The 23,216-nt window shown below is 39.9% G+C and overlaps 1 protein-coding gene across 6 annotated transcripts in view; it reads left to right on the top strand.

The window, feature by feature from the left end:
- Nucleotides 1–7,994: 7,994 nt before the first annotated feature.
- Nucleotides 7,995–23,216, top strand: part of LOC135517745 (CMP-N-acetylneuraminate-beta-1,4-galactoside alpha-2,3-sialyltransferase-like) — an 87,307-nt gene continuing 72,085 nt past the window's right edge. Inside the window, exons 1-2 of one of the 6 annotated variants that reach the window (XM_064942346.1) lie at nucleotides 7,995–8,209; nucleotides 12,532–12,708. The gene's annotated coding sequence lies outside the window, so the exon portion shown is untranslated. Of the gene's footprint in view, nucleotides 8,425–12,531; nucleotides 12,709–22,825; nucleotides 22,922–23,216 lie in introns of those variants that run through there. The other 5 variants (XM_064942331.1, XM_064942339.1, XM_064942321.1 and 2 more) reach the window with 5 other exon arrangements.

The raw sequence follows: 23,216 nt of genomic DNA, 5'->3' as shown, positions 1-23,216 counted from the left end.
GGATGGCAGCCTCAATTTCCTTATTGTCCACAGGCAAAAGTACAAGGAACACTGTATAAAGGGGTCAATTTACCGCTAGCAAATACATTGGATATGGAATGGGTCTTTTTTGTTTCATCTTCTTGATAAGACTTCGTTTAAAAGAGCACTCTTTCTTTTGAAGTGGATCGAGTTTGACTGTGGCTAAGTTCAGTGACATTCACCCTAGAAAGTGATGCATTTGGAAGGATAGTTCCAAAATTACATCTTTCTTTCCTCACCTTTAAGTGTAGCACATGAGGATGTGTGAAACTTACTCCTCACCCTAAAGTGTTGAATTGGTAGCTTTTCGGGTTGTGCTGACAGTTAAGACGCTTCAGGACGACGGTCACTTGTCCTGGCAACGCGGAGGTCCTGGATTTGAGCCTTGTGTGAGCCGAATCAGGAGTAAGCGGTACTCGCTAAACAAGCAGTGTGACGTCCTTCACAGTAGTGCCGTGACCCGGATCTACCGTTGCGCTCAGCTCAACACTGGGGTCGCTGTTAAGTGAGTTTGAGGGCGTTCACACATGCAGCCCAATTTTAATATTTTTTCCAGTAATTGGTCCTTTGACCAATCACATCAGATCTTTTTCAGAGCTGATCTGATTGGTCAAAATACCAATTAGTGAAAAAAACATCAGAATTAGGCTGTCTAAACGCAGCCTATGTAACGGCGTTCTTCTTTTGTTGAAAGAGAGTCGGACCGAAATGCAGCGTGTAAGTTACTCATGTTTAATAGTGAAGACAAACAAACAAACTATACATGAAATAACTTAAATACAAAAACAACAAACAGAACGTGAAACCTATTACAGCCTGACTGGTGCACACTACATAGAGACAGGAACAATCACCCACGAAATACAAAGCGAAAACCAGGCTACCTAAATACGGTTCCCAATCAGCGACAACGAGAATCACCTGACTCTGATTGAGAACCGCCTCAGGCAGCCAAACCTATAAACACACACACCCCTAATCAGCTACAATCCCAACTACTACAAACCCCAATACACAACTACAATACATAATAAACCCATGTCACACCCTGGTCTGACTAACTAATAAACTAAAACACAAAATACTAAGACCAAGGCGTGACAGCCTAAGTGATTATTTAATAACAAATGTTCTATCCGGTGCCCAGGGGAAGATGCAGGTGTGTCTGACCTGTCCCTCTTCATTAAAATAAATTAGACATTGTGTGCTTCAGCATGAATACTCAAGTTACTCCAATGTTTGGAAGCATGCAGGTTGACTGATGATTTCATGTTTACCAAGGATGAGTTTTTTAAAAATCACGGTGAAAGTGGCATTAAGAGGCCGTGTTTACACGGGGAGAGTAATCTTTTGCCAATAGATGGTCTTTCAACCAATCAGATCTTTGCCAATAATTTATTTGTAATTGAATTGCCTGTGTAAATGCAGCCAAATAAAGCAGGGTTTACCAGACTCAGTCCTGTTTTTTTGCCATAGCACTACACAGCTGATTCAAATAACCAACTCATCATCAAGCTTTGGTTATTGGAATTCGCTGTGTGGTGCTAGGGCAAAAAACGAAACATTCACCCAGGAGCGAGTTTGGGAAAACCTGATATAGAGGATATGATTTAGGGGTACTCTCCATCACCAAGCTGTCATCAAGCAGTATGCCAGACTCATCTCACACTTTTTTATTTTTTATACATAGATCAAGACTCTCCGATGCCCATCTGGCTGTGTGACACAATATCCACCTTTAGAGAATCGTCTCATTGAAACAGACATCAATGTCCTGCAAACAGTGTAGCTTCCTCCACTGTCCCTGTCCCCATATCAAACTCAAACCACTGATTTTCTGTTCGCTAACACACGTGATCGCCCCCCTCCTTGACCACATACCAACCGTTTGAGCTGTCGGAAAATATCTAATTCGATAGCTCCATCGGCGACATTTTAAGCTAGCTGTGTCTAGTGAGTTTACAGTACATTCTTAACTCTGTTACATATTTATAAGTGGTTTCTTTAATTTGAAAGAGAACTGGACAATAAGATCCTGGAATATGGTTACCATAGTCCTGTTATTGTTTAACCATTAGACATTTTAAGTGCTGGACAGCGCCACTTTGTCATAAATGTCTTTACTTTACTTTGTAATAGCTAACCCATTGGGCACAAACTGGTTGAATCAATGTTGTTTCAACTTAATTTGTCAATGTATTGCGACGTCGAATCTACGTAGAAAATACACTGGACTCGAAAAAATTCAGCAACCATAAAAACTGTTGTTTTGAGGGTGAAATTTCAACCACAGGATTATGGTCACCAAATTTCCACAAAGACATTCTATTACAGGCCATTCTAAAAAAGTAAGCCTAAAGGCGAATTGAGAGTGAAATAGTACATTGAAGGCCACTGATGATGCTCTCCCAAGATCATGAGATAAAGAGAAGGGTTAGGGAGCACAATGCCTACAGGCCAGTTGTGGCATGAGTCATGAGTGTGGCCAGAGCATACATTCCCTAAAGCTTAGTAAAGGGCAATATCTGCCTGCCACCAGAGAATACTTCCATGAGGGCAGTTATGATGTTGGACATTTGAGTGCATGTGTGTTTTGGTATAAATACTTCATCCTCCCACTAATCTGGCTGGCCCTTATGGAAAACAGTGGCTGTCCGGATTGTGTTTCCTGGTTGATTCAATTTGGATAGATCAACCAGATTCATGAGGAATGCTTTTCCAACAGTCTTGAAGGAGTTCCCACATATGCTGGCTGCAGAATGGATGCATTTTTCATCCTAGCCCTGATCCCAATATAGGGTAGGGCCTATGAATGTCACATACAAGACGTGGCTGCTCTGAGGACAAGCGAAATAAGTGCAATCTGAGCAGGTGAGGGTATAGATCTGCTGAGCTCCAACAATCTATGCCAACAGTAACATTTGGGCAAATAGGCTACGTTGTGGCTTCTCGCGAGAGTGTACAGCCCACCACAGAAGTCACTCTTCTTATAACTGTATGCAAGAATTTACATACAGTGTCGACGACAATACAACTATCTCTATTGTTGAACGTCGTGAACTATTGAGTTCGACAAAACTTTGAAAGGACGAGGGGGACAATGAAGGGATTTGATTGGGACCACCACCACACTGTATATCCAATAGCCAAATATAATGTAATAGCTGACAGGGAGAGGGCCATGTGAAGGTTTGAACAAATGAAAAGGTGCATTCAACTCAATTGAAGTACTGGAGATAATCGCAAGTGCAATAGAACCATCCTACACAGCACAAACTGGTTGAATCAGTGTAGTTTCACAGTAATTTATCACTGTATTGTGAGGTAGAAACTATGTGGAAAATACGGTGCATTTGAAAAAAGTAATCAATGTAAACTGTTGTTTTGAGGGTGAAATTTCAACCACAGGATTATGTCATCATGGTCAGCACATTTCCACAAAGACAAACCTTTTATCAAATATATTGAACCTTTAAAACAATGTCAGCTCTTCAATGTCATTATCATAAAAAAACAATACTCCGGGTAAAACCTCCTAATGGAAAATGTATTTAGCTTCAGCTAACTTTTGGTCTCCCATCTAGGATTTTAACCAAACCCAGCCCTGCTTAGCTATGACATTTGTCACTGACACTAGCAATGTGATATCGTGAGAATAATTGTTGCGCTGTCTTCACTTAAAAAATAAATAGATTCAATGTTGCCAGTGGCGATTTTAGCATGTGCATCTTGGTGGGGCAAACAAAAAACAAAATTGGGATGCATGCCAGCAAAGCCACAACACAACACTAAACAATACATGAATTGCACTATAACAGTGACAAACTGTTAGAACCAACATCATGCTGCCCCAATAGCAGAGCTTTCTTTTCAGCACCATGGAGTGAATCCTTACCACTGCTACACCTGGCTACCAGAGGAACCTTGTCTGGCAGCAAAACAGTTCATTACTGCCTTTAAAAAACACATACAGTTGAAGTCGGAAGTTTACATACACCTTAGCCAAATACATTTAAACTCAGTTTTTCACAATTCCTGACATTTAATCCAAGTAAACATTTCAGGTCTTAGGTCAGTTAGAATCACCACTTTATTTTAAGAATGTGAAATGTCAGAATAATAGTAGAGAGAATGATTTTTTTCAGATTTTTATTTATTTCATTACATTCCCCGTGGGTCAGAAGTTTACATACACTCAATTAGTATTTGGTATCATTGCATTTAAACTGTTTAACTTGGGTCAAATGTTTTGGGTAGCCTTCCACAATCTTCCCACAATAAGTTGGGTGAATTTTGGCCCATTGCTCCTGACAGAGCTGGTGTAACTGAGTCAGGTTTGTAGGCCTCCTTGCTCGCACACACTTTTTCAGTTCTGCCCACAAATCTTCTATAGGATTGAGGTCAGGGCTTTGTGATGGCTACTCCAATACCTTGACTTTGTTGTCCTTAAGCCATTTTGCCACAACTTTGGAAGTATGCATGGGGTCATTGTCCATTTGGAAGACCCATTTACGACTAAGCTTTAACTTCCTGACTGATGTCTTGAGATGTTGCTTCAATATAGCCACATAATTTTCCTACCTCATGATGCCATCTATTTTGGGAAGTGCACCAGTCCCTCCTGCAGCAAAGCACCCTGACAACATGATGCTCCACCCCTGTGCTTGACGGTTGAGATTGTGTTCTTCGGCTTGCAAGCCTCCCCCTTTTTCCTCCAAACATAACGATGGTCATTATGGCCAAACAGTTCCATTTTTGTTTCGTCAGACCAGAGGACATTTCTCCAAAAAGTATGATATTTGTCCTCATGTGCAATTGCAAACCGTAGTCTGGCTTTTTTATGGCGGTTTTGGAGCAGTGGCTTCTTCCTTGTTGAGCGGCCTTTCAGGTAATGTCGATATAGGACTCACTTCCTCCAGCATCTTCACAAGGTCCTTTGCTGTTGTCCTGGGATTGATTTGCACTTTTCACAGCATAGTACATTCATCTCTAGGAGACAGAATGTATCTCCTTCCTGAGCGGTATGACGGCTGCGTGGTCCCATGGTGTTTATACTTGTGTACTGTAGTTTGTACAGATGAACGTGGTACCTTCAGGCCTTTGGAAATTGCTCCCAAGGATGAACCAGAGTTGTTGAGGTCTACAATATTTTTTCTGAGGTCTTGGCTGATTTCTTTTGATTTCCTCATGATGTCAAGCAAAGAGGCACTGAGTTTGAAGGTAGGCCTTGAAATACATCCACAGGTACATCTCCAATTGACTCAAATTATGTCAATTAGCCTATCAGAAGCTTCTAAAGCCATGACATAATTTTCTGGAATTTTCCAAGCTGTTTAAAGGCACAGTCAACTTACTGTATGTGAACTTCTGACCCACTGGAATTATGATACAGTGAATTATAAGTCTGTTATAATTATCTGTCTGTAAACAATTGCTGGAAAAATTACTTGTGTCATGCACAAAGTAGATGTCCTGTTCGACTTGCCAAAATTTTGATTAAGACATTAATGAGGACGGATGTAGCCAGTATAACTATTTGTTCAGCACTTTTGAAATGTTCCGCAACAGAATTCAGAACATGGGCCATTCTTACAGTATTTTCCCTGTACACCATGTCAGAACCATAGGATAAATAAAGGGGGCATATAAGAAGACAATGAAAGCTCTTACAATATTCGATGATGACATTTCTCTAAAACAGGCTACATATGATACATGTGCACCACCAAGTCAGAACAGTAGGCTAAGTTATGAGGGGGAAAGGAACCACATTATTAGTGTGGGGCACATGGGCTACTAACAGCTTACTAGAAAACATCCACTTAGTATTACTTTCTTAGCTAGAGTATACAATCTGTATCAGTCAAAGGTGTGGGGGTGATTTTCTGGTGACACTGTCTGTGATTTCTTTAGAATTTAAAGCACACATAACCCTCATGGCTATCACAGCATTCTGCAGCTATACACCATCCCATCTGGTTTGCGCTTAGTCCCACTATCATTTGTTTTTCAACAGGACAATGACGCAAAAAACACCTCCAGGCTGTGTAAGGGCTATTTGACAAAGAAGGAGAGTGATGGGGTGCTGCATCAGATGACCTGGCCTCCACAATCACCCAGTGTTTACCCAATTGAGATGGTTTAGGATGAGTTTGACCACAGAGTGAAGGAAAAGCAGCCAACAAGTGCTCCATCAGATGTCCTAGCCTCCACAATCACCTGACCTGAACCCAATTTGAGATGGTTTGAGATGAATTGGACCGCAGGGTGAAGGAAAAGCAGCCAACAAGTGCTCAGCATATGTGGGAACTCCTTCAAGACTGTTGGAAAAGCATTCCTCATGAATCTGGTTGAGAGAATGCCAAGAGCGTGTAAAGCTGTCATCAAGGCAAAGGGTGGCTGCCTTGCAGAATATCAAATATCAAATATATTGTGATACTTTTTTGGTTACTACATGATTCCATATGTGTTATTTGATAGTTTTGATGTCTTCACTATTATTCCACAATGTAGAAAATAGTAAAAATAAAGAAAAGCTGTGGAATGAGTATGTGTGTCCAATCTTTTGACTGGTACTGTATATAGATATTTTTTGTTATTGATTTTGTTGGGCAGCAGGTAGCCTAGCGCTTAGAGTTCTGGGCCAGTAACCACAAAGTTGCTAGATCAATTCCCTGATCTGACAAAGTAAAAATCTGTCATTCTGCCCCTGAACAAGGCAATTACCCCACTGGTCCTAGGCTTTCATTGTAAATAAGAATTTGTTCTTAGCTAACTTGCCTTGTTAAATAAAAGTTTAGGTGCTATCATCAATGATGCTATCCAGGCCTATTTATTTATTTTGAAAAAGTTTTATTGTTACATTTCCTTTAAAAACAGCTAATTTATATTTGTACAACATTTATACCCATAAAAATGGTATAAAAGTATAAAAACAGCATTTGAATATTACCTTTACATTTGTTAAAAAGTACATATTGCTCATTTAAAAACAATACAAACAACCACGAATAAAAGTAATTTTTCTTGTAAAACATCCAATATGTAAAAGCAATTCAAAATGTGTATTAACATCTATTGTTTCAATTAACCCCAGAATTCAACCATAAATAGACAATATAATTGGCCTAATGTTTCAAGCTCTGGTGGATTTAAAATGTAATGATATGAACCAAATATCCACATTTAATGGAAATGTATCTTCTCCTTGGATAGTTACATCTGTGCCATTGACTTAATTAGTTAGTGATATGTTGGATTCACATCTCCATGTTACCAAAAATCTAGTTAGTTAAAGAATAGGACTAAATCAAATGTAAACTTCAATTGAAGTGATGGAGGCACGTGAGCATGTTATTTTCTTTTAAATTACACAATCACCTTTAAGTAACATCAAACCAAATATGGAGTTGATTTGAATTGATTTCAGGTGATTTGAGCATAATTGTTTTAAACATGTTCTCATGCCCCCACCACTTCCATTGAAAGTTAGCTGAAGTTTGTAGTGGCTGTTAAAGAAAATTGAACCATGGATTACAGTTTATCTTGGCCTATAGACTACTTTCAGGGTTGAGGAACCATCTAACATCAAGTTGTAAAATAGTGAACTACTCCTTTAAATGGTTGAAAGCCACAGTGACAGACATTTGTGTGACAACTAAACCAAAAATCCGACATTGTTTTTTCATTGGAATTTGGTGGTGCCCTTCGGATGGTTGAAAGCATAATAATAAACACATTGGAAATTCTAACTTTTGGCTGTCTTTTTGAGTGGGTGAATATAGGTTGTAATGTCACTGATCAACGTCTCAATGAAATATTATCCACTGAATTATCCATTTTTGGGGGGTATTTTTTAACATGTTAAAAAAAAAAACATTCTCCCCAATTTCGTGATATGCAACTGGTAGTCCACGTTGAAATGATATGTGTGCACAGTGGGTTGTGAGGAACATGCTGTTGAGCAAGATGGTTTGGAGAAAAAAGAACGGGGCGCGAGCGAGCGCGTGATTTTTTTTAGGGAGATTTTCTGAAGTCTGAACGTCTTCAATTCTGCTCAATTGAGTTCCCGGGATTAACATGGTGATGGTCGATGAAGGAGGGGGGGATACGGTGGCGACCTCTTCGTTGTTTAAACTAGTCTAGCCTTTTCTCAACAACGGGCAAATCTGAAAAAGGAGAGGTTAAGGTAACGACCAAAAACGAATCTGTTTTCTTGTAGCCAGCTCGATGTATTAGGGAGAAGGTCCTGTTTTTACACGACGGTGGACATCGGTGGATGTTAGCTTAGTTAGCTAGCGTGTTATGAGTCAACCGCTATCTTGCCTGGCTTCAAATCATTCTCGTTTGATGTCTCTTTGGTTAGCTAGCTAAGTGCTTAGCTAGCTAACGCACCTACCTAAGGTAATATTTTTTTTGTAAATTACTAGCGTATATACAGTTTGCAGTGGTGATTGCAATAGGTATATTCAATAACTCATTTAGGAACCTCACAAACCCAAGGCAATTTAACCACAGTTGATTTGACTGTGTAGCCAACGTTAGCTAACAAGCCAAGAGTTAGCTGAAGAAGTTAGCTATCCGTACTAATTTTATTTTCTGTGGGTGCCAACCCGACTGCTACGAGGGAAAGGTAATTTTATGTCCAACAAGCTTCATATGTAGTTTATATTGAGAAACGGCTGCATTTCTGCATATAGAAATTGGGATTAATGGACCGTTATTTTCCTACGTGACGTTACGTGCTAGAACAAACCTGGGATGTAATCATTAGCCAAATAGTTTCGCAACTAAAACGAGAGTTTCTATGGTGGGACACATTCAGGTAGGTCCCTCCCTTTCCGTTTGCTTCCGTTTTAATACGTTTTTTGTAACAGTATCGGGGTAATGAATACGGACGGACTGGGACTAGAATTCGGCCCTGACATTTTATCCACTCTAGCCCACATCACTGCCTGCTCCGCACTGAAAACGGCAGTACTGTTATCAGTACTCCAGCACCCTACACTTGTGAAGAGAAAGACATTTTCAAAAATGTTTTATGCGATTGGAGAACACATTGGGAGGTATCTTAGACCATTCCTATATACACCATTTTTCCAGATTCTTAATATCCTAGCCTGCGTTTATGGACTGTCCTCTTCAATTTAAACCACAGGTTTTCAATGGCGGAGACTGAGATGGCCATTGCAAATTTATTATGTGGTCAAGTAACCTTTTCTTTGGATTTTGATGTGTGCTTGGTTATTGTCTTGCTGGAAGATCCACTTGCGGCCAAGTGTCCACCTCCTGGCAGAGGCAACCAGGCTTTTGGCTGGTTTTTCCGACGACAGAAGTCAGAAATAGAATTATAAATATTCACTTACCTTTGATCTTCATCAAAATGCACTCCCAGGAATCCCAGTTCCACAATTGTTTGTTTTGTTTGATAAAGTCCATAATTTATGTCCAAATACCTCCTTTTTGTTCGCACATTTAGTACAAATCCAAAATCACAAGGCGCGGGAAAATCCAGGCGAAAATTCAGACGGAATGTCATTTTACAGTTCGTAGAAACATGTCAAACGAAGTATAGAATCAATCTTTAGGACGTTTTTATCATAAATCTTCAATAATGTTCCAACCGGAGAATTCCTTTGTCTTCAGAAATGCAATGGAACGCTGGTTGTGCGTGATCAGCTCATGGCACTCTGCCAGAGCCCTGACTCAATCAGCCCCCCCCTTCACAGTAGGAGCCTCTAACAAGGTTCTAAAGACTGTTGACATCTGGTGGAGGCCTTAGGAAGTGCAATATGACCCCATAGACACTTTATATTCGATAGGCAATGAGTTGAAAAACTACAAACCTCAGATTTCCCACTTTCTGGTTGGATTTTCTTCTCAGGTTTTTGCCTGCCATATGAGTTCTGTTATACTCACAGACATCATTCAAACAGTTTTAGAAACTTCAGTGTTTTCTATCCAAATCTACTAATTATATGCATATTTATGGCTGAGTAGCAGGCAGTTTACTCTGGGCATATTTTTATCCAAGCTACTCAATACTGCCCCCCAGTCCCAAAGAAGTTAATCTGGTTCTGCAGAAAAGCCTCGCTCCCACTGGACGGCTGAAATTGGCAGCACCAGCATAAGCTGCACCAACTCCAGTATGTTCTAGGGAAAATATGATATCTTTCAATTTCATTTAAGCCCTTACCATTAACTTATCAAAACCAACCATAGAAGGATCCCATACATAAGCACTCTGGACTGTTATCACCTTATAATTGTGTCTGTAGGGGTCCTTTGTCAACATGGTCTCCCAGTAGCAGGGTGACGAGAGGAGATTCCAGGTGTGTAGGACTTGTCCTTGAAATTGTGGATGACCAGGATTTTCAGCCCCTGCCACTCATCCTGGATTGCAGCCATGTTGCACCCTGATCTGCATGATTGAACAGAGCAGTGAGTTTGCAAATATGGAAACATTGTCTCATATGGCAATGCAGTTTCAAATAAATTCTTACCCCTAGAGGCTCCTTGAAATGCCTCATCAGGTCTGCCATCATTGCCAAAGGTGAGAAGGCTGGCCTGGTCTTCTGGCCAAATGTCAGGGTTTAGCACTCTGAAAGACTCCACTGGGGTCTGGACACCCTCATCCTTCAGCAAACCACCAAACCTGGCTTTGAGATCATCCACGCCGATGTTGATGGCCACCTCCATGTGCTGCTTCAACAGAAATAAAACACACACACTGAAATATTTGGCCATTTGTCTGTCTCCCATACATTTTTATAGACTTCTCCTGTATTTCTATCCTTATCCCCAAATCATTCTGTTGGGCAACAAATACATTTTTTATTTACCTTTATTTAACTAGGCAAGTCAGTTAACTTCTTATGGTATAGGGGACGCTTGCGTCCCACTTGGAAAAAAAACAGGGACCAGCAGTCCATTGCATTTCTGAGGACAAAGGAATCCGTTAACCGGATTATATCAAATAATGATATAAAATCAAACATTCATTAAATCACACATGTAAGATTCTCAATTAAAGCTACACTCGTTGTGAATCCAGCCAACATGTCAGATTTTAAAAAGCTTTTCAGCGAAAGCATTAAGAAGCTATTATCTGATGATAGCACAATGTCAATAAAGAGGGTAGCATATTTCAAAACTGCAGGCGCTACACAAAACGCTGAAATAAAATATAAAAAATGTATTACCTTTGACGAGCTTCTTTTGTTGGCACTCCAATATGTCCCATAAACATCACAATTGGTCCTTTTTTCCCCGATTAATTCCAATACCCAAAATGTCCATTTATTAAGCGCGTTTGATCCAAAAAAAAACAAAAACACAACGTCACTACAAAACATTTCAAAGTTGCCTATAAACTTTGCCAAAATATTTCAAACTACTTTTGTAATACAACTTTAGGTATTTTTAAACATTAATAATCGATCAAATTGTAGACGGGGCAATCTGTATTCATTACAGCAGTAAACAAACCATGCTCCTTTTTACGTCTTGCGCAACTCTCAATAGGGTAATGTTGTTCCAGGATGTGCTTCTTCTTCGTTGCACAAATGAATAACCTCAACCAAATTCCAAAGACTGGTGACATCCAGTGGAAGTGATAGGGACTGAAAAAATGGTTCCTATCAAATATCCCTTTGCAAAGACAACTAAGGGAGCAGTCAGAGGCAAAAAATAAATTCTGAACAGTTCGTCCTCGGGGTTTTGCCTGCTACATAAGTTCTGTTATAATCACAGACATGATTCAAACAGTTTTAGGAACTTCAGTGTTTTCTATCCACATCTACTAATAATATGCATTTCTTATATTCCTGGCATCAGTAGCAGGAAGTTGAAATTGGGCATGTTATTTATCCAAAAGTGAAAATGCTGCCCCCTATACCTTTAAAAGGTTAAGAACAAATTCTTATTTTCAATGACAGCCTAGGGACAGTGGGTTAACTGCCTGTTCAGGGGCAGAATGACATATTTTTTATCTTGTCAGCTCTGGGATTTGAACTTGCAACCTTTCGGTTACTAGTCCAACGCTCTAACCACTAGGCAACCCTACCGCCCCAATTCTGACACTGAGAATCTGTCTTAATCATCAATTTCTCTAACATCCTAACAAGCTCTCATCCTAACACACCTGGAATCTCTTCTCATCACCCTGCTACTGAACAAGCATGGTCTGGATCTTCTCCAGCATACGTCCTGCCCTTGCCCTAAGCTTTAGTGCTTCCAGTCTGGTCACTGTCTTGCTCAACTCTGACATGGCTTGGGGGAGGCTAAGTGAGGATAGCTCACTCAAACATGTCTGTGAGAAAATGGCAGAATACACAAGTGCATTCTCCATTTCCCGCTTTATCTGTTAAGTAGTGAGTAAATAAACTGTCACCTGTCAATTACTTGATTCTGAAAGTTAATTTGAGTCTTGAATTTATTTTCTTTTTAAAACAGCGTGTGTTATTACATTTCCTGTGTAAAACTGACCTGCTTTGTCCGCCCATGCCGCAGGAACACTGAGGGTTCTGTGGACATGGGGGATCCAGCGAGTTCCAATTGACGCTAGACAAATATCCACACCGAGCTCTTGCCCGAGCTCTCGTTTGGATTTTCTCCTGAAGTGATAAGTCTTCCATATCAGATTCAGACGATCGTACACAAGACACCTTTTGCTCTTTCTTCTGAATGGTCAGTATTGCCAGTTCTAGCCTGTGAAGTATTGTTTAACATTCCATGCTAACAAATAAAACTAAATCATAGAGAGGTTTGTAACAAATAAATGATGTGGCATACAGTGGATTGGGATTATATGCCCCCCTGCCTCTTTCTGATGTATCAAATACTTATGTCATGCAATAAAATGCAAATTAATTACTTAAAAATCATACAATGTGATTTTCTGGATTTTTGTTTTAGATTCTGTCTCTCACAGTTGAAGTGTACCTATGATAAAAATTACAGACCTCTACATGCTTTGTAAGTAGGAAACACTGCCGATTTTGCAGGTTATCAAAAACTTGTTCTCCCCACTGTATCTATTTTTAGGGGCAAATGCGAGTGAAATACTCACACTCTAGAGCCCTGTTAACTGTGGGACCTTTATGTGTCTTTCCAAATCATACCTTTTTGTTATTTCGGGTTTTGCTTTGCCATTATGGGGTATTGTGTGTAGATTGACAATGTTTAAAAATATTTTTTTTAATAAGGCTGTAACGTAACAATGTGAAGGGGTCTGAGTACTTTCTGAATGGATTGTATATAGTTGATTTTATTAAAACATTGTCTATGAAAAAATAAAATTTCAAATTTTCTACCAATCGATTGGTCGAAAGAATAGACAACTTTTAGTTAACCAATATTATTTTGTTGTCGGACAGCCCTAGTATACATATTCCGGTCTCTGACATTGCTCGTTCTGATATTTCTTAATTTCCTTACTTGTTTAATTTTCTGGATTGTGTTTTTTATTGCTAGGTATTACTGCACTGTTGGAGCTAGAAACACAAACATGTCGCTGCACCTGCGTTAACATCTGCAAATGTCTGTACTCGACCAATAAACTTTGATTTTACATGAAATCAGTAAAAACACCTCAAAGCAAGACCTGGTGTCAAGATAAAACGATTCCCCACTAGGCAGATTCTTGTCATTGTTGCTATCTGACTGTTCAGTATCATAACAAAGCATGGCTTCTGGCCCCATTGATGTGTGTGTCATTTTCACAACGTTGTCAGTAGTGGTGCAACGGATCACAAAACTCACGGATCGGATCACGGTTTAAAGTCATTGATCAGATACATTTTCGGATCTGCAAAAAAAGAAAAAGGGAGACAAACATAGCTTTGCTTTCCATTTATTACTTAAATAACACTTACAGCAAGGAATGTTTAAATAGAATTTTAAAATATTCAATACTCAATTGTTAAAGTGCAATATGAGGCATGATAACTTCTTCCTTTGAACGATAGTGAATTAAAAAATACCCTGTGTCCACATTAGAGGTCGACCGATTATGATTTTTCAACGCCGATACTGATTATTGGAGGACAAAAAAAGCAGATACAGATTATTAAAAAAAACAAAAACTTTTTTTAAAATATATATGTGTGTGTATATAATGGTGTGTGTATATGTATGTATGTATGTATGTATGTATGTATGTATGTATGTATGTATGTATGTATGTATGTATACATACATACATACATACATCAATCAATCAGTGGGGCAAAAAAGTATTTAGTCAGCCACCAATTGTGCAAGTTCTCCCACTTAAAAAGATGAGAGGCCTGTAATTTTCATCATAGGTAGTACACTTCAACTATGACAGACAATGAGAAAAAAAGATCCAGAAAATCACATTTGTAAGATTTTTTATGAATTTATTTTCAAATTATGGTGGAAAATAAGTATTTGGTCAATAACAAAAGTTTATCTCAATACTTTGTTATATACCCTTTGTTAGCAATGACAGAGGTCAAACGTTTTCTGTAAGTCTTCACAAGGTTTTCACACACTGTTGCTGGTATTTTGGCCCATTCCTCCATGCAGATCTCCTCTAGAGCAGTGACGTTTTGGGGATGTTGCTGGGCAACACGGACTTTCAATTCCCTCCAAAGATTTTCTATGGGGTTGAGATCTGGAGACTGGCTAGGCCACTCCAGGACCTTGAAATGCTTCTTACGAAGCCACTCCTTCGTTGCCCAGGCGGTGTGTTTGGGATCATTGTCATGCTGAAAGACCCAGCCACGTTTCATCTTCAATGCCCTTGCTGATGGATGGAGGTTCTCACTCAAAATCTCAAAATACATGGCTCCATTCATTCTTTCCTTTACACGGATCAGTCGTCCTGGTCCCTTTCCACCTCCATGCTTCACAGTAGGTATGGTGTTCTTTGGATGCAACTCAGCATTCTTTGTCCTCCAAACACGACGAGTTGAGTTTTAACCGTAAAGTTCTATTTTGGTTTCATCTGACCATAATGCATTCTCCCAATCTTCTTCTGGATCATCCAAATGCTCTCTAGCAAACTTCAGACGGGCCTGGACATGTACTGGCTTAAGCAGGGGGACACTTCTGGCACTGCAGGATTTGAGTCCCTGGTGGCGTAGTGTGTTACTGATGGTAGGCTTTGTTACTTTGGTCCCAGCTCTCTGCAGGTCATTCACTAGGTCCCCCCGTGTGGTTCTGGGATTTTTGCTCACCGTTCTTGTGATCATTTTGACCCCACGGGGTGAGATCTTGCGTGGAGCACCAGATCAAGGGAGATTATTAGTGGTCTTGTATGTCTTCCATTTCCTAATAATTGCTCCAACAGTTGATTTCTTCAAACCAAGCTGCTTACCTATTGCAGAATCACCAGAGTCTTCCCAGCCTGGTGCAGGTCTACAATTTTGTTTCTGGTGTCCTTTGACAGCTCTTTGGTCTTGGCTATAGTGGAGTTTGGAGTGTGACTGTTTGAGGTTGTGGACAGGTGTCTTTTATACTGATAACAAGTTCAAACAGGTGCCATTAATACAGGTAACGAGTGGAGGACAGAGGAGCCTCTTAAAGAAGTTGTTACAGGTCTGTGAGAGCCAGAAATCTTGCTTGTTTGTAGGTGACCAAATACTTATTTTCCATCATAATTTGCAAATAAATTCATATTTTTTTTTTAAATTTTGTCTGTCATAGTTGATGTGTACCTATGATGAATTACAGGCCTCATCTTTTTAAGTGGGAGAACCTGCACAATTGGTGGCTTACTAAATATTTTTTTGCCCCTCTGTGTGTGTGTGTGTGTGTGTGTGTATATATGGATATATACACATTTTTGTAATAATGACAATTGCAACAATACTGAATGAACAAGGAACACTTATTTTAACTTAATATAATACATATGGGCTTTTGGATGGGTGTTCTTAAGGTGATTCCAAAAGGTTGGTGGTATTTTTTTATTTAGCTGTTGCTGACCCCGTGCTTACATCTTTATCACAAATTAGACGCCTTGCTTTCCCTGGTGCCAATTCCATCTAGTCCCACACTGATGCTCTGCTTTTCTCTGCCATCTGTAAAACACACACACAGCTCTGAAGTGACAATGATACTGAAGTCTGCTTAGGAGACAAACTCTATTTTTATTCAAACAGTTGAGAGTAAGTTACCTGTGATGAATGTTGAAAACAAAAACTGTAATTTCTATATGCAGGAAATCCTATTTTAATAATGGACATGGTTAGAATTGACTACCAAAGTGCGAGTCATAATGCCCATGACACCTAGCAAAATCTGAAAAGTGGTTCCTTCATTAATTTATTCCATAGCATATTTTTTTAGATTCACTTAAATTAAGGTCTGCGTTTCGTGTAGGCCTACACCACCTTGCCAATTTTATAACTGTTTAGATATCCATAGGACAAGGTAACTGATCAATATTGGCTAAATATAACCGAAGATCTTTTTTTTTTGTAGAGTGGATTTATGAAAATAGTTTGACAAACATTACCTTATCCTAGTGAGATTTACAAGGGTATCAAAACGCTGAGGCTGTTTAAGCCTGCACGAAACACAGACCTTATTTGAAGTAGATCAAGACATTCTCTATGGAAGACATTAATGGTAAAATAACGAAGGAACCCTTTTCAAGTTCAGCCACAAGTTATTACAGGAATTATAACGTGTCAACTATTTCTCTCTAAACCATATACCTTTGACTATTACGGGCCTGCTGCTGCCTACCACCCCTCAGTCAGACTGCTCTATCAAATATCAAATCATAGACTTAACTATAATAAACACACAGAAATACGAGCCTTAGGTCAAATCCGGAAACCATCACCTCGAAAACAAAACGTTTATTCCGTTCCGTATTTTATCTAAAGGGTGGCATCCATGAGTCTAAATATTCCTGTTACATTGCACAACCTTCAGTGTTATATCATAATTATGTAAAATTCTGGCAAATTAGTTCGCAAAGAGCCAGGCGGCCCAAACTGTTGCATATACCCTGACTCTGCGTGCAGTGAATGTAAGAGAAGTGACACAATTTCACCTGGTTAATATTGCCTGCTAACTTGGATTTCTTTTAGCTAAATATGCTGGTTTAAAAATATATACTTGTGTATTGATATTAAGAAAGGCAATAATGTTTGGTTAAGTACACATTGGAGCAACGACAGTTGTTGATTTATTATTTTTTATAAGAAGTTTAATCCTAGCGAGCAATTTACCTTGGATTACTGCATTCGCGTAACAGGCAGGCTCCTCTTGAGGCAGGTGGTTAGAGCGTTGGACTAGTTAACTGTAATGTTGCAAGATTGGATCCCCCGAGCTGACAAGGTAAGAATCTGTCGTTCTGCCTCGTTCCTAGGCCGTCATTGAAAATAAGAATGTGTTCTTAACTGACTTGCCTAGTTAAATAACGATTAAATAAAGGTGTAAAAAAATAAATTGGCAAAATCGGAGTCCAATAATACCGATTTCCGATTGTTATGAAAACTTGAAATCGGCCTTAATTAATCGGCCATTCCAATTAATCGGTCGACCTCTAGTCCACATCAATAAAAAGTACAAAAAGAAAGAAAGAAAAGCAGACCTAAGCTTATAACTTCAAATAATTTTTCAAAAAGATGAGGATGTCTACATTCTCTGGGGAGAGGGTAGACCTCTTTACAGTCACTATGTACCCTGTCGTGGAGAACACCCTCTCGCCAAGAACTGAAGTGCCAGGCACAGCCAGGTAGCATCTTGCCATCATGGCAATGTGATGGTATTTGCACTCATTGCTTTTCCATTATGCCAGTGGATCACCATCCACTGGAATGCCACTTGCTGCCTTGTAGGATGCAACCACCTCTTTGATGGTGTTGGCAAACGTCTTGCCTGTGTCCTTGCTCGCAAAAGTCTCCTTGAAAGCTCCTTCATGGCCAAATTCTTTTGTGGAGGAGATGCCTCCGAGTCTGCTCCTGTCGGCTCTGTGGCTTGACCCTGCAGAAAAAAATGATCTATTAAACAAACTATTTTCATATTTCATAGAACTATAATTGTGGCAATAATATTTAATAAGTGCCATTATTCCAAATAAAATATGGATGATTCTAATAGCAATAGCATAGACTAAGATTAGACTGCAGTATATTAATTATTTAAGTAATTCACTCTTATTTGTAAAAATAAGTAAATGTTTTTACCTCTTTAATGGCCACAATCTCAGTGGTGAGATCACTGCATGTCCTCCGGTGTAGGGCAGGGTCTAGGTGAGACAGGGACTTGGATCCAGTGCAGTAGATCATTGAAGGTAGTTCTGTACATTAGGGGGTTATCTGGGGTTCAGGTCCTCTCTAATGGCAGCCTTGACATCTCTAGTGATGGTGCTGTCTTCCTCACTTGGGGGGGCCATGGATTGTAGAATCCTTGTTTTCAGAGGTAGAATCATGGACACAGTTTCAGTGCTCAATAGGGATGTAACTGTTTTGAGGGGTTTGAGCACCTGGAGGACCTCCTCTGCCACTTTCACGTCATCATCAAAGAAGTATCTTTAATAATCTATAATAATTTTTCCAGGGTCTAGTCTGTCAGTGCAGAGTATACAGCTGGCTGCTGCTTAAGATTGTCCTCCAAAATGTCATAAGTGGAGTTCCATCTCGTTGTGACATCGTTTATGAGCTTGTGGGTCGGTAGCTGTTGGTGGAAAAAGGAAACCACCTTCCTGATCCTCCCAAGAAGGCGTTCCATCTGGTTCACTCAGATTCCCCTTTGGGATGCTGAATTTATCACGCGCAAAGCAAGCTATCTGTGGCCTCAGTCCAGCCACTATCACTGCATTTACTTGGTTTTTGGCATTATCTGTGGTGGTTGGGATATTGCTATTGGCCCTCTAGTAGAGGTCGATTTCAAGTTTTCATAACAATCGGTAATTTTGGATGCCGATTTTGCCGATTTAAAAAAATAATTAAATATATATATTTTTTACACCTTTTATTTAATGATGCAAGTCTGTAAAGCACACATTCTTATTTTCAATGACGGTCTAGGAATGGTGGGTTAACTGCCTTGTTCAGGGGCAGAACGACGGATTTTTACCTTGTCAGCTCAGTTATTCAATCTTGCAACCTTATGGTTAACTAGTCCAACGCTCTAACCACCTGCCTCACGAGGCGCCCGCCTGTTATGCGAATGCAGTAAGAAGCCAAGGTAAGTTGCTAGCTAGCATTAAACTTAATCAATCATAATCACTAGTTATAACTACACATGGTTGATATTACTAGTTTATCTAGCGTGTCCTGCGTTGCATATAATCGATGCAGTGCGCATTCGTGAAAAAGGACTGTCGTTGCTCCGTGTACCTAACCATAAACATCAATGCCTTTCTTAAAATCAATACACAGAAGTGTATATTTTTAAACCTGCATATTTAGCTAAAATAAATCCAGGTTAGCAGGCAATATTAACAAGGTGAAATTGTCACTTCTCTTGCGTTCATTGCACGCAGAGTCAGGGTATATGCAACAGTTTGGGCAGCCTGGCTCATTGCAAACTAATTTGCCAGAATTTTTAATAATTATGACATAACATTGAAGGTGGTGCAATGTAACAAGAATATTTACACTTAGGGATGCCACCCGTTAGATAAAATACCGAACAGTTCTGTATTTCACTGAAATAATAAACGTTTTGTTTTTAAAATTATAGTTTCCGGATTCGACCATATTAATGACCAAAGGCTTGTATTTCTGTGTGGTATTATGTTATAATTAAGTCTATGATTTGATAGAGCAGTCTGACTGAGCAATGGTAGGCAGCAGCAGGCTCGTAAGCATTCATTCAAACAGCACTTTCGTGCGTTTTGCCAGCAGCTCTTTGCAAGCACAGCACTGTTTATGACTTCAAACCTATCAGCCTAATGGCTGGTGTAACGGCTAGCTAGTTAGCTGGGTGTTCGCTAATAGCACTTCAAACGAGAATTTTACGTAATTATGACATAACATTGAAGGTTGTGCAACCTAACAGGAATATTCAGACTAATGGATGCCACCCGTTAGATAAAATATGGAAAGGTTCCGTATTTCACTGAAAGAATAAATGTTTTGTTTTCGAGATGATAGTGTCCGGATTCGAGCATATTATGTTATAATTAAGTGTATGATTTGATAGAGCAGTCTGACTGAGCGATGGTAGGCAGCAGCAGGCTCGTAAGCATTCATTCAAACAGCACTTTTGTGCGTTTTGACAGCAGCTCTGCTGTTTATCAATTCAAGCCTATCAACTCCCGAGATTAGGCTGGTGTAACAATGTGAAATGGCTAGCTAGTTAGCGGGTGCGCGCTAATAGCGTTTCAAACATCACTCGCTTTGAGACTTGGAGTAGTTGTTCCCCTTGCTCTGCATGGGTAACGCTGCTTCGAGGGTGGCTGTTATCGATGTGTTCCTGGTTCGAGCCCAGGTAGGAGCGAGGAGAGGGACGGAAGCTATACTGTTACACTGGCAATACTAAAGTGCCTATAAAAGCATCCAATAGTCAAAGGTATATGAAATACAAATGGTATAGAGGGAAATAGTCCTATAATTCCTATAATAACTCCAACCTAAAACTTCTTATCTGTGAATATTGAAGACTCATGTTAATAGGAACTACCAGCTTGTTGCTTTCTTACATGGCACATATTGCACTTTTACTTTCTTCTCCAACACTTTGTTTTTACATTATTTAAACCAAATTGAAACATGTTTCATTATTTATTTAAGGCTACATTTAAAAAAAAAAGTATTATATTAAGTTAAAATGCGTGTGAAATTAGTATTGTTGTAATTGTCATTATTACAAATAAATTTAAAAAATCAGCCGATTCATCAGTATCGGCTTTTTATGTCCTCCAATAATCGGTATCGGCGTTGAAAAATCATAACCGGTCGACCTCTACTCTCTAGCTTCCACTCTGCTACTGCTAGCAGTACCTGTGCCAGATTTGTGCCTGTGTGAATCTCATAGAGGGGGTGTGTCTGTAGCACCAGACTTCGCATCTCCCACTCCTAAGTGGTGTCGTGATCAGTCACGTAGCTTTCCGTTGCCCTGGAGGTCCAGCCGTCTGTGGTGAGGGAAACAGAGGATGCCTTGGATAATTTGTTGTCAATTTGGATCTTTTCCTGTTCATAACGATCTGGCACGATCTTTATACTGAAGTGGGTGCGCCAGGGGATTTCGTAGCGTGGCTCAATCACTTTAACCATATTTTTAAACCCTTTGTTTTCCACAACAGAGTATGGCCTCATGTCTGCAGAGATAAACATCCCAATAGATTTGGTGATGGCTTAGGCCCGGTCTGATTCTGCAGCAAAGGGCTGCTTAAATGCCGCAGTGAGAAGTTGTTGTTTCTTGGTTGAGTTGGCTCCCGTCACTGACACACCAGGGTGATGACGCTTTAATTGTGTGGCCATGCTCAATGTATTTTCATGATCCACACAGCTTTCTTGTGGCACAATGCCTACACACCGTAATGGTGTTGTCCACCACCCTCATTCCATATCTGACAGGAAAGCCAAAATGCTCCCATACATGAGACTTAAATGAAGCGGGAGGCTTTTCCAGTTCTTCAGCTCCTCCGCTAGCCATGGCTGTCACTGCTCTTTTTTGTCTTCTATGCTTTTTGCAACGCGAGCATCAAGGATTGATTTGAACATGCCCCACTCAAGTGAACAGTACACACAACTGCTTTAAAAGTAAAACACAGCACGCATCTGTCTTTATCTTTTCACTGCAACTCTGCATCGAGGGAATTATTACTTTAAAAAGTAACAGCGGCAGTAAAACTATTTCACATTATGATGGTTAAACTTTGCAATTGATCCGGGGTTCACATGCGCACTGAACCGCGGGGGTGATACGTACAGATCAACCACTCCGTTACACCACTAGTTGTCAGCCAACCCCTCTAAGAGCAGCACATCAGCGTTTCCCCTAGGATGTTGGCAAGAATTTTATGTAGAACGACTGCGAGGTCACTTCTGGTGAGTTTTTAAATGGACATTCTACTTCAAAGTGCATGACAATTTATGTTGACACCATCTGAAATATAACTAATGGGCAACTTTGTTAAAGAAAGGCCCCTGAACTCTGTATTTTCTGAACCATGCAATGATATGGGCAGCAACCATGTAACTCTTTTACAACATACAGAAGTGTGCTGGTTATCAAGGGGCGAAGTATTGACATGTTTTTTCTAAATTGAGAGACGAGCTTAAAGTTGTCTTTACTGACCATCATTTTCACTTATCTGACCACTTGCATGATGATTAGGTCTCACACGCTTGGCCTATCTGGGTGATGTTTTTTCTCGCCTGAATGATCTGAATCTAGGATTACAGGGACTCTCCGCAACTATATTCAATGTGCGGGACAAAATTGAGGCTATGATTAAGAAGTTGCTCTTCTCTGTCTGCATTAACAACACACAGGTCTTTCCATCAGTGTATGATTTTGTTTGTGTGCAAATTAACTCAAGCTTAAGGACAATGTCAAATGTGATATAGCAAAGCACCTGAGGGAGTTGGGTGCACAATTACTCAGGTACTTTCTTGAAACAGATGACACAAACAACTGGATTCATTATCCCCTTCATGCCCTGCCTCCAGTCCACTTACCAATATATGAACAAGAGAGCCTCATCGAAATTGCAACAAGCGGTTCTGTGGAAATGGAATTTAAATCAGAAGCCACTGCCAGATTTCTGGTTTGGGCTGCGCTCAAGAGTATCCTGCCTTGGCAACCACGCACCTATGTGAGAGTGGATTCTCGGCTCTCACTAGCATGAACTAAATACAGGCACAGACTGTGTGGAAAATGATTTAAGACTGAGACTCTAATACAACCCAACATTGCAGAGTTATTTACATCCTTTCAAGCACACCCTTCTCATTAACCTGTGGTGAGTTATTCTCAATTTTCGATGAACAAATAAGGTTTTATATGTAAGCTGGTTTACTAAAGAGCAAAATTATTGATCATTGTTATTTGTGCCCTGGTCCTAGAAGAGCTCTTTGTCACTTTCCACGAGCCTGGTCACTCATTCTTATGTTTAATAAATGTATCGTATAGTGTGTGTGTGTGTGTGTCTGGCTGGCTTACAATGATGGCAAAAAAAACATTTGAAAGTGTGCTGACCTTGGTGCGAGAGAGGGGTACGCAGCTGGAGTTTGAATGTTTGAAGGGGTACGGGACTA

The sequence above is a fragment of the Oncorhynchus masou genome, chromosome 3 (assembly GCF_036934945.1).
Source record: "Oncorhynchus masou masou isolate Uvic2021 chromosome 3, UVic_Omas_1.1, whole genome shotgun sequence".
In the NCBI taxonomy this organism is placed as follows: Eukaryota; Metazoa; Chordata; class Actinopteri; order Salmoniformes; family Salmonidae; genus Oncorhynchus; species Oncorhynchus masou.
Note: the sequence above shows the minus strand (reverse complement) of the source record. Positions and strands in the feature narration are given on the sequence as shown.